Source organism: Poecile atricapillus, chromosome Z, assembly GCF_030490865.1.
Source record: "Poecile atricapillus isolate bPoeAtr1 chromosome Z, bPoeAtr1.hap1, whole genome shotgun sequence".
Lineage (NCBI taxonomy): Eukaryota > Metazoa > Chordata > Aves > Passeriformes > Paridae > Poecile > Poecile atricapillus.
This window is the reverse complement of record NC_081289.1, coordinates 139,583,170-139,596,635: the sequence shown is the minus strand read 5'-3', so window position 1 is coordinate 139,596,635 and position 13,466 is coordinate 139,583,170.

Genomic DNA, 13,466 nt, shown 5'->3' with positions numbered 1-13,466 from the left:
GTTATTTGTTCATCTTCTTTGCAGCTCATAATGCATTTTCAGTATCCTGTTTTTGTCTAGGATAACTTGGTTTCAGATGGGACAATCCCACAGGCTGAAATGCAGATAATCATCTAAGTCGAGTGTTTTATTACCTTGAAAATTAACTGAGAACTAGATTATTATCCTTTTCCTTCTTAGCAAAAAACATTAGGTTCAGAGTATATTTTAACAAAAAATTCTTAACATCCAAGCACATTCCTACTGCTAGCCAGTTAGTGTGGATGGAGATAAAAAACCAGAGAAGTTTCTGGTTTGGGTGGTTTGGAAACCCCAAGATCTTACATATCTATCCATGTAGTTATTTATTTACTTACTTACTTACTTATTATTTTATTTCTAAGAATTTTGCATGCACATGAATTTTGTGTGATGGAAGATGTTAATCTTATGATAAAGGGCTGGAAATCTCTTCATCTAGCTTCTGCAATCAGGATTTATTCTATGACCTTTAATAAATCAATTCTTGATGTGTCAGTTTCCCCACTGCTTAGATTTTGATTAATAATGACCCTTAATATAATTTCTGTAGTTCAGAACAGGGTGATGAAAGTGAAGGTCCAGTCCTGGAAACTTTTACTTCATCAGGTAGCATTATCTCCTGAGAATGGTTTTATAAACCTCAGTAGAAACTGCTCAGCTGAGGAGTTTAAATGAATAAGTATGATTTGTTTAATATTTGTCAATATTTGTCAGTTTTTCTCAATCCTTGGGGTTTAACATGACATTTAAGTGAAAATTGTTTTTTTCCTTATGAAGGTCTTTTTTTAGCCCATCATGCCTTATGACAACACAGATAATTTAGCACCCTTTTTAATGATGGAAGAGCTGTGATAGTTTGATGCCACTTGGCTACAGTTTAGGTAATTTTTATTCGGAGGTGGGGTGGGGGAGAACTTCTTGTGTCTGTGTAATTTTTGCCAGCATGGGTTCACACCTTCAGACAGAGGCTTAAGTTGACTGATGATATTCCCATCTGAGGTAGACAAGCAAAACTCTTTCCAAAATCTAGCCGCTATACACATGCAAAATGACTCATTCTTTATTACAGTGACATCCAAGATTGTTACAAGAGCTATGGCGGTGTCCAAAACAACGGATACACTCCAAATATACTTAGTGGTGAGGGAAAAAATGGCAGAAATTAAAAATCTAAGAAATAATCTCACTGTGTCCTAGCTATATTCAGTGACTTCAGACGGTCTCCATTTTCATACCAGGAAGCCAACACTTTATTCCTTAACTTCTGAGCAATGATTTAACTCATAAATTATGACACAACTCTCTGTTTCAAGAAAATACATGTTTTGACAGCTTTATCAAAATACAAAGCAGAGGAATTTTGATATAGGCACTTCCCACAGCTTCAGGATACCTTCTGTGGATGGCCTTAGATGCATTTCAGGGAAAACTCTTCTCTTACTAGTGGGACAAATCTGTTTTTCTCTGTCTTTGCATAGATACTGGAATCTATATTAGGTGTGGTGCAGTGATGAGTCAAGGTATGAGTCTCAAGCATTTTAATTGAATAAACTCACAGTGCTAATTATGCTTACAAAATTATCTAGAAATTGCATAATTTTTATTTCGCAGTACTTAATCCATTGTGTCAGTGCTGTTTTCAGCTGGGCCTAGGAGGTGATAACTACCATGATCATTCTTTTTCTTTCTTTTTTTTTTTCATTTCAAAAATCAATATTATAGTCATTTTCCAACCTTTCTGTTACCTCTCCAGATTTTCAATTACTTTTCTGAAGTATTTTTCTTGGATAAAATTAAACCAATTACTGCTGATCTTGACAAGTAATGACACACAGCCTATGAACTAGTAGCTCTTTCTGTGCTCTGAAACCAGTCCTTCATGAAGCAAAAATGTTTGTTTGTTCCTTTAATACCTCTTCCTCCAGGGAATAGAAAACTTAACTGCCATGCCTCTTGATACATCAGAAACTTCTTCTGCTTAGCTTTCAGTATTACTTTCTATTAGATTGTGCCCATTATTAGTAGATTATGCTACTAGATGTTTTTAATTTTTACAGAATTTGTAAACAGGTCCTCTAAAATTCTTCACCCAACAAAGATATTGAGCCCCTTCTTAATTCAAATCATACAAATGCATTAACAGACAGGACTCTGGGGACATCAGAACCTGCTCCGAAATGTTGCAATACATGAACAATTTACACACTGGGTCATAACGAAAGAAAATAATTTCCTGCCTCCAGAATACAACTTTTTTACTTTTTTTTTTTTCTTTTTTTTTTTACACTGCTTTGTTCATTTCAAAGAAGTTAAGGGACAGGAAAAAAAAAAAAAAAATTGGTCTTCTGCTTCTCTCCAAGGTTTTTTGGGGGTTTTCTTCAGTGACAAAAAGAAAAAAGTCTTTTTGGGTTTACCAGCCAAGTGAAAAATCAATTAGTTACACAAGTCTGGCTATTTGTTAGGATTAGCAATCAGACAATACATGTTTTTGTTTGGTTTTTTCCCCCCATAATAGGACATATCATGGATCACAATACCATTGAATTTTTCTTTACACCTGTACAAACAAAGTAGCATTTTTAGCACTATTCTTCAAAGTGCAGACGAAAAAATGTAATAAAAAAGAAGAACAGGAGGCAAGTCCATCTATATTTTTAAAATATATGTATAGCTTCTGGGGAAAAAAAATAAGTGATTTAAAGATAGCCCTAGAATGTTCAGCACTCAGTTCTTTTTACATGAAATCTCGAAGTGAAATTTCATTTGACTCCCTCATTTAGTGAGATTCTGTTTGGCCACCATCAAATTCAACTTCTCACACTTTAGTTGTGCGAGAAGGACTAATTTATTTTTTTTTTTCCCCTGGTAAGAAACAATTTAGAGACTAAAGAATATCCTACTATGTTGGACTGGACCTGCACAAATATTCTGTATGATCTCTCTCTGTCCCTGTTTTTCCAGTAGCTACAAATTCTTCTCAAAACCTATTATTTTTCCTAGAATATTTATACATTGCATCTTATCAAGCATCCTAGTTTCAATATGCTCAAATAACCACCAAATACATAATTAGGACCAGTTTAATACACAAGTTTGCCAAGTGAAGAGTAATAACATCAAAAATCAACAGCTCCTATGAAGTAGTCCAGCTCCACTGGGTTCAGCTCAAGAATTTCCAATTATGGCAGAGAAGACCTCAGAACAAATTCTCTGCTGGGAAGCACTCAGTAAAAGATACCTGAGAATAAAATGCATATTTAAAAGTAGACTAAGGAGGGGAGCTAACAGGCAAAGGATCAGGTTAAATAAAAAGAAAAATCCTTCCCTCTGCTGCCACCTGAGCTGTTCACTATGGAAAAATAACAACTGATGTACAGGGAAGTTGACAAGGAATACAAGGAAGCACAAGTTTTGTTCACTGCTTTGGACTGGTTAATATTCATCAACAAAGGTCAAGGCCTTAAACAGATAGGTTATTTCAGGGAACTGTATGGAATAACAAGAATCAGTACAGCCCAGAAATGCTGAACTTGGAATTGAAGGGTCAAGGTTTCCAACAACTGAAATTTCAAATGTGGCTGGATGTTCAGATGCTGCATTGTTTTCTAATTGGTATAAATCTTGTGGGTTTTTAAGCTGTGCACATAATCTGAATTTCTAAAGATCACAGTTATTAGACACCAGAAACTAAATGCATTTAATATTTTAATATTACACATTATAATATGTATTATAATATATAATAATATGAAATTATATATATTTATATTTTATTCTATATTATTGATATTTTATGCCTGATATATGAGATGTTATATATGATATACAATAAATTATATATTATGTGAAGTATGATATATATATAATATATTTTATATCTTAATATTATATATTATGTATTATATAATATATAATATATTTTATATATTATATAAATTATATAATATATCTATATATATTTTTATATTATATATTATATAATATATAGTATATACTATATAGAATATAGTATATATTATTTAATACCTTAACCAAATTTATTTACTACTGATGGACTGAACTGTGCAATGTGTAAAGACAGTCACGGGTCAGTGATTGGCAGGAATAAACCAGTTTCACTGAATGGGGCCAGGGAGGATTTTATTCAAGGAAATGGCAGTGAAACCTATCCTAATAAATAACCAAGCTGAGTTGACTCAAGCACTTATAATGCCAGTGTCTGTGATAAGCAATGGAAACATTAATATAAAATGCTTCACCATAAACGAATACGGTAGAGTTCAGAATGATATATTGCAGCACAGCCATCCCTAGCATGGCATGCTTTTAAAGTGATGCTTATAATCATTTTTATTTTGGTAACAATAGGGGGAAAAAAAGAACAGAACAGCAAAAATTGTTATCTGCTAAAAAGGAGCTGCAATAGCAAAATTTCCTGATAAGAACCTACATAAGGATTTAGCCACAGCAAGAGAACTCTGCTCAGATACAAATGCAGTAACTAGGAATGTGGTTGTAGCTTGTTCATTTCTAATCCTAGCTGTATGTTACAGTCAGATGGTGAAAGCAGTCATTTCATGAAATAACTGAAATTTTCAGATATTTCATGAAATGACCAGCATTATGGCTGTTCTACTACAGTCTTAGACTGTTTCACTCCATCATTAAATTAAATGACTGGTGTTATTGTGAAAGTCACATTGGTGTGATTTCCATCACATATATTTAGGCACCTGAACTTAAATGTACAGGTCAATTTAGGCTTCCACAGTCATTGAAGAAAAGGTGGCATGTCCAGCTGGCAACCTAGATGAACTAAACTTAACTGGTTTTGGATTAACTAAACCATCCTTTGCATATACGTCTCCCTTTCACCTAATTATAAAAGAAGTCAAATATGATAGGTTTGAACAAAGATGCTTACCCTTTGGCTGATCCTCGTGACTCCTGTTCACTGTGTTGCTTAATATTCTAAATGCTCACAACTGCTGTGGAAAGCATTTCTGTTATGACACACTCTTGGAGACAGTGACTTTTTACACCCTGTGCTCTTTGCCACACGACATCTGATTGCACTGGATCTACTTTCTCCCTCCTTGTAGCTTACATTTCCCTTTCCCAATGTGCCATGTGGGCTACAGGATAGAATTAGTATTATATACAAGGATTTTTTTTTTTTTTTCATTCTGTTTTGATCAGAACAAATATGACACATCTTTCTTTACCCAGTCTGGGACATTTATTAAACCTCTCCACATTCATGGCTTTCCTGCAGTCTCTAGACTTAAAAATTTGCCCCTGTTGTGACAGTCACATTCTAGTGACAGATGAGCATGTTAAATGCCTTTACTGCCTTGAAGAAATTTTGTCTCATATTCCTAGTAAATGCAGCATTTGCTGGTCCTTCCCCTTGCAGGCCAGAAAAGACTAAGAGCCTGTCTTTCTAACTGCTTCCCTGGGAAGTGAAAAGTTCTATCTTCAGACAGCCATGATGAAGTGGTACCATTCACAGCGAAGACAATATTAGTTGAAGTATGGATGTGGTGAGTGTCCATGAAGTTATATGACAGGTTCACTCCTTCCTAACGAGAATCTGAGAGGAGCCAAGGGATTCTGCACATCAGATTAGGAATGTCCAATACGGTTCTGATAGAACACAGAGGCTGGAAACTGCAACTCAAAATAAGTTTCCTGGCTGTGACTGCATAGCAGGGGAGATGAAATTCTGGGGTTTTCTGAGCCCTAAGAGGAAGGCAAAGCAGGCACCTGCAACAAAAAGGAGAGCCTGATTTTCCAAGAGACTTACTGGATTCCCTGAAACTATTAAAAAAGGCAGTCCTTATCCCAGGGAAAAGCCTCATTTAAATGGATAAGGTAGAAGGTTTGCATGAGGTCAAAGACTGCCTGCCAATTTGAGTCTTTCAGTCTAGGCTGAGAGTATGGGTAGGGTAAATATTAGTTCCTACTTCATCTGCATATAAAACCCAGAGCAAGTCACAAGGCACTGACCTTCACATCTGTTCACACAACTGGGTGCTCTGAATTCCGTAGAAGGAGGCTTTTTTAGTATGTACTCCTGTATGTTCTTTTGGCTGTGGGATGTTACACAGAAGGACAGTTGAGAAGATAAGCAGAACTCTGTTGTTGAGATCTAATGCAGTTCCTGCATAAAACTTTGCCACAAATTCATACTCCAGAAGAAAGCAGGGAAGAGTTATAATGGCATAACAACAGACAAAGTGAGACCTGTCACAAGTCCTAAATGGAAGCTGGACAGCGAGAAACCAGAAATATTGGTCACTTATTTCTCCCCGTACTTCACACTGTTTTATCAGATACAGTCTGTTATCATGAATATGTGCAGCTACCTCAGAACAGTTTTGAACTGGTGAAATGTGTATTTATGCAAATATTATGCAAGCTGTAGAGCTTGACCCACTGTCCACTAGAAGGTACAAAACCAACTCAAAGTCATCTGACAGAAGTCAAATAATTCTGAGACAAAATACTTTATGCTCTTTCCTGGTCATGGTCCTATAAATCCTAGTGGTTTCCCCCCTTCCACATCAAAAATGTAAAAAGAAATTGCCTTCTGATTTGTGTCCTTTTTTTGTTTTACAATCTGCCTTGAGAGATAAATGATCAGTTGAAACATCCTTTACAGACTTCATGGCTATCAAACAGTAGAGAGACTTATCCTGAACTTTTGTAAAGCCAGACTTTTCAGAAAAGCTGAAATGTTGGACGAGGAATTGCAATGTAATCCCAGACAAGAAATATAAATTATCTTTCTAGTGTTTCTGCTAAGGAAGAGAGAAACTAGTGATTTGGGCTTGCTGTTGTTGTTTTCATATGCCATCTAGATATTTCAAAAAAATATTTACCTTCCAAGTCTGTTTCTTAGACTTGACTTTTCTAGATATATTAAAGGGACAACAAGGTTATTTACAAATTATCTCATTTATCTATCAAACTTTTATTCACGGAATTTGTTTTTTTTTTAATTTATCTACGTAATATTTTAAAGCTTCCTGAGAAACAGATTTCTTTTCTTTTTTTTGGTTTTTTTAAAATTAAAATCTTGAGGCTTTTTTATATTATTTATTTGACTAGGGCTTTAATTTTATTTTTATATGGACAGATTTTGAACATAGAAATTTATGTTTATTTCTCTGGTTATTATGGTTTTTCAGTAAAGCATATACAATTAGACTTTTGAGTCAGTTCCCATGAGGTCAGATAACCTGATTTCTGAACTCCAGCTTCGCATATTTAAGATCAGAGAATCACAAAGCAATTTCAGTAGTGAGGAACTCCTGAAGGGTCAAGATGGCTCAAAGCTGGGCCAATTTAAAAGATAAACCATATGACATAGGCCCTCCTTCAGCCAAGTTTTGTGTGTCTGCAGGAAAGGGACTTCTGGTCCGGGCCTCTGCCTTAATGTTGGCCAGCCTGATTGTGTGATTTTTTTCCCCTAATTTCTAACCAGAATTTCACTCTCTGTAACCTGTGTCCATTGTCTCCTGTGCTTTATGTCTCTACCTCCAAAAAGAGCCTGGCTCCATTATCTCTCTAACTGCCTAATTCATATTTAATGACATTTATTTATTCTGCTTTTCTGCAGACTGAATAAACCCAGCTGTCTGAGTTTCTTTTAGCATATCTCGTAGTCTGGACACCTGCACACCTTTCACCAGCTGCCTGTTGGCCAAGCTTGATATCTTGCAGATGCAGGGGAGATATTGTACTCCAGGTCTGGTTTCACTAGTGCTGAATAGAATGTAATAATCACTTTCTTCAGCCTTCTGCCAATGCCCTTGCTAATGTATCCCAGTCTGTGGTCAGCCATCAGCCATCCTGTAAGGATGCATTGTGACTCCTGTTCAATTTTGTTCACCAGGGCTCCCTTTTTCTGCACAGCCATTTCCAAGGCCAGCTGGTGGGACAATGCAGAAGCTCTTGACCTGCACAAAACCACTCCAGTCTTGACCACATTCAGTGGCTCCACACAGAAGAGCCCAAAAAACACCCTGCAAAGGAAATGACTGCACCTCTGTCAGGCTGATGAGCACTGCACATCCATCAGATCAGGGCCAAGACAAAGCAGTGGATGATGTACTCCTTCAAGGTACAGCTGCTTTAGGGTGAAAGGAATTGGGATTGACAATTTTCTTCATAAAAATTTAAAGCTTTAATACTGAGCTTTACTCACAATGGTAGAGACAGATATCCAGTGAACTGAGATTGTGAAAATGAATTGTCTCAAAATAAACTGAAAATGTGGCAAAACAGTTGTGCATTTCCAGATGGTAATGAGATGCAATTATATATATGAAATAAACAGATGTATCAGATAGATATTGTTTGGAAACTATTAGAAACTGCTCAAGAGGGTAAGTGTGCCTGCTTCTTTGTCCCAAGCTCACAAAAAACTCACCTATACTCAGATCTCCTCAACTGGTGGGAGAATAAACCTTCACTAGCAGGTAGTTAAATAATGTTGACTGATAATTCCAAAGGCAGGTTATATCTATTTAGTGAATGTGGGTATAGTCTTGCTAATTTTCAAGTAACCCAGAAGTTACACGATAACATTTTCTGCAGCTGAATGGATGGTGTCCAATTCTGACACAAAACCAAAATTAATCACTTTTAAAAAAATCTTTAAAACATGATATAAGGGTCATGTATGCTTCTTGCCAAAGCTTGTAGCCTAAACAAGATTTTAAACTAGGAGACAAAATTGTCAAATCTCCACCTAGAGCCAACACAGGGGGATGTGACCCTCTCCAGAGGGCTATCGTGTGATTTGCTGAATGATGGTCACAGCAGTTCTGGTGGGATGACAAGGGTGTGTGACAGAGCCTGTAATTTGAGAAGTCATTCACATGCAGTAATATCAGATGAGGAACAATCTTATTTTCTGTCTTCTGTTACTGGCAGAAACAGGACATATTAACTGTGTGTTATGACTGCATCTGGTGGTGAATAAAGAATCACAGAATGGTTTGGGTTGGGAGGGACCTGTAAAGGTCACCCAATCCAAAGCCCTGCAGTGAGCAGGGACATTTTCATCTGGATCAGGTTGCTCAGAGCCTTCTCCAGCCTGACTTTGAATGTTTCCATGAATGAGTCATCCACCATGTCTTCGGGTAACTTGTGGCAGTGTTTTACTACTTGTAGTAAAAATCTTCCTTCTTATATCTAAGCTGAACCTACCATCTTTATTTAAAACCATGAGCCCATGTTCTCTTATTGTAGGTCCTGCTAATAGGTCTCTCCACATCCTTCTGACAAACTTATTTTTTGAGTAAGGCTGTTATAAGCTCTGCCCAGAGCCTTCTCTTCTCCAGGCTGACAAATCCCAACTTATTCTCTTAGGAGGAACCCTCCAATCATCTCTGTGGTCTCCTCTGGACCCACTCCAATATGTCCATGTTCTTTCTATGCTGGGGTTATAAGTTGACAAATTGTACAAAATTAAGCTTTAAGGAGAAAGACTGATTTGATTTACAGTTTAATTTAAAGTAATATAGGGAGAATCCTTATGGCATTGTAATGTCCTTTTCAGTACTGGTATAACAAACACTTAGTATTTTTGTTACAATATGATTTCTATATTACGATAACGTTTCATCTTAGATGCAATTGAACAAGACTTTTATGACTTAATTAGAGGTAGAAGCTCATTATTTTGTTAAAAGGAAATCTTTGAAATATTATTTTTTCCTAATGAACATTTTCGGTGTATTTTATACAGTTCAGAAAAAAAATAACTTCATCAACTCAGAAATAGTTGATGAAATGAAATTTGCTTCTTTTTCACACCTCTAGGTTATTTATTACATGATTCTTCATTCAACATCTGGTACTTATTTTCAGTTGAAACTTTCATTGTTGCGATGGTTGATTACTCATACCAATTATTGCTGTTCTTCTGGTTGTACTCTATTTGAAAGAATATGCACAGCAAGCAAATGCATTATTATCTATTATGACATTTATTATGATTATTAGTATGTGTAGGGAATATATGCAGAGTATTATTCATATGGTAGTTAGACTGTTCCATAGTCTTGGTATTTGCTATCTTTGATATCAGGCTATAACAGTTTCCCCACTTTATGTATTAGAAATAGAAGGAAATAATAATTAAAAATTTTGCCCAAGGTTAAGGAGAGAAAATGAGTTGGAGCAGGCATTCACAATCTAATTGCTTCTGGAACAATATGTTTCACTGTATTATTGAGACCAAAAAAGAACTAAGAGTGATAGATGAAAAAACTCCCAGTGGTAGATATCTGAGTTACTCCTGAAGCCATATCACCAAAATGGATTGATTTTCACATCAGCAGAGTCAGTTTGGAAAATATTTGTCTGAAATCCAGGAAGGCTGAATACATCCATAAATACAGAATATCCAGTTCTCAGAGAAGTCAAAAGGAGCTTTCAAAAAATTATTTTTGGTTTGGAAGTTTGGTGGGTTTGCTTTCTCTTTAACTAAACTGAAGTTATTGTCTCTGGGTGTAATGAAAGAGACTTGTCAGTATTGAAGATAAGGGAAAGATTGTGTAACCTGCAATGGTTTTCAGATGATCTTCTCATATTTTCATAATAGTCTGGGATCCACATTACCACAGTGAAAGCACAGTGGATTGATAGACTAATCTTGCCATTATATGTCAAATATTGCACTGAAATAAAGAGTGTATGTAACTGGTGCCAAAAGAAGGACATATAATTCTCAGAGTGTAAGAAAGACAAGTACCTCCAGTATGAAATTAATTCCATATATTTTAGGCTTCTTTTTGGCCATTCTCCTCAGTCAAAGACTGGGACCAGCTTAAGTTAGGAGAAAAGGATCCTGTTCTAAAGTTAGCTTTGGAGCAGCTGTGAATAGGTCATCAGTGGTGAAAGAAATGAGGACTTAGACCTGGGTGAAATTAGATTTAAGGGCAATGAAGACATAAAGACCAGATCTCTAACATATATAGAACATACTATGTGTAGTAAACAGGGATGTAATACAAGGATGCAAACAAGGAAGAAAAAGCAAGGTGTATAAGGATGTTAGAAAATATAAAAATAGCCCATGCCAATTCCCCCAGAAAGGAGGAAAAAAGAAGAAACCCCATTAACACAGCATGGGTTGTTTTTTTTCCCATTTGTGAGCTGGGAACACTGATGTCCTGATCCAAATGATCCAAATGTTCCTTTGCTTGAACAATGTGTGTGGTATAGAATCCAGAGGGACAATGGCAGGGTGACCATAGTGTTTACAAAAGGGATAGGAGCTATATTGTGTGTATAACAATTATAACTGCATTTTTATAGTGATGAGACTTTTTTCTTGATAAGAATATTCTTTATTTTCTTGTCCTGTAATAAATAAATCTGAACACATAATACTCCTCTACTCCTACCATTAAGATTCCATTTTTAGCAATAATAAATTCTTGACTTCATGTATTAACTGCATTTCCTTTTAGCATATTACAAGATTTTAAACATAATAAAATCCTTAAAGTTTTAACAGACAAACAAGTTCCCATTTGACTAGCTTTCACAAAGCAGCCTCAAGAATAAGCTGGGACAAATAGTAGTAGTGTTTGTTTTTCTCATCTCATTTTTATTTCTTAGTGGAATTTGCTGCTAACGAGCAAAAAGAGTTTCTGATCATAGTCAGTTACTCTGAAAAATATATTTTATTACTTTCACAAAAACCCACTTAAATGAAGGGAATTATAAAATCATTTTTACAGGAGTCTTTGGATAATAAATTGTCAAGTCTTAAATATCACCAGATTCTTTTATCTGAGTTTATCTTGTCAAGATGGATCAGAATGCTGTAATCAATCACTCAGCTTAGCCATAAAATGGCTTCATCATGCATGTGTATTCTCTTCAAAATCAAGTTGTAACATTTGCACATAATAACTTATTGGGTTGCAAGGTTAGTCCAAGCCTGTGTTCAATATTATCTGACATTTTATTGGCTACTACACAAACTTTTGCCTAATACAGTCATTTTACTTAGAAATTTAATTGAAAGGTTGCCTGTAACAAAGTACTTTTTTAATGTAGAAAGAGTAATGTAAAACTGCTTGATGCATGGGAGGAAGACAGGAGACAGTAAAATGTGGGAGAAAATGAAGAAGAAAAAGAAAACACTCATTCTAATGAGAAATGGAGTTTGAAGAGGAAGTTTCATAAGGATGAATTCATTCCCTAAGGGAGCTTAGTCTGCATTTGGTGCCTGGATCAGCACACCTTCCTAGATGAAAAGTATAAATCACACAGTTATGTGATGGATGATGTTTATTTAGAACGAGGCTTGTTAAAGAGGTGCTTAGCAGGGAACTGGCGTCTTCTTTCAAGGAATGAGGTCTTGATGCCAGCATTTAGGGAGTACAAAAAGGAAGGCAAGAAGGCATGGGCTTGTAGGTGAAAACCCCAGCAGAGGATAAAAAAGGGCTATTTTCTGTTTGTGACTACCTGGACTTTGTCAGAGGAAAATGCAAAGAGGCCCCTACTGGAGGTTTCAGGCAGGCAATGTATCTAGTTTACATGTGAAACTTACACTGACTTATTTCATTTTACAAGAATGAGGCTTTGCAAAAGGTGAAATAAAAGACTGCTTAAAACAATTGATGTCTGGGATGATGAGCATGCAAGAGGTAACAATCAAAACAGAAATATAATATTAGCCAAACACTATGTTTCTCATGTAGGAGTTTGTTTTTGTTTTTTTTTTTCTTTCCTCCCATGTCTTAGAAGTCTATAACTCTGTTGAAAACTTTATAAAGCCTTATTTTGAGAAAGCTTGTTCTATCTATTCCCAGCTATGCTTCTAGGACAGAAGGGAGTCACACTCACTTCTCAGTTCTGAAAAATAAAAAAACCCTAACAAACAAACAAACAAACAAACAAACAAACAAACAAACCAAAAACAAAACAAATAAAAAATACCCCAAAACTATTTTCTGAATCTACCTCATATTTGATATTGAATGAACATGCTAGTAGAAGTATGTGATAGCAAAATATTTTGAAAAACAAACTAAAGTATGGATAAGAATGAAAAATATCATTAAAACTGGGATTGTGGCCCCTAAATTTATGTATAAGCAGTTAACATCGAATAGCTGTAAAACTGGAAAACAAACAAAAACCAACAAAACTTCTAGAAGTGCTTTATCCTTATTACTGTTTAGGAGAAACTTCCTGAATAATAATATTCCCTCAGGAGGTGATAATTTATAAAATAAAAATTCATAAAATATTAATGTTTTATGACAGCTGTTAAATGTTGATAGAGCTGTGTTGGAATCTCAGACTAGGTTCTATTAAAAAAAGTTGTCTTTTCTTTGGGTCATGGTGTCTCTTTTTCTTTTCCATTGACTGGCTACAAGGATGGCCAGGATCCCACCATGCCTCTTTTTATG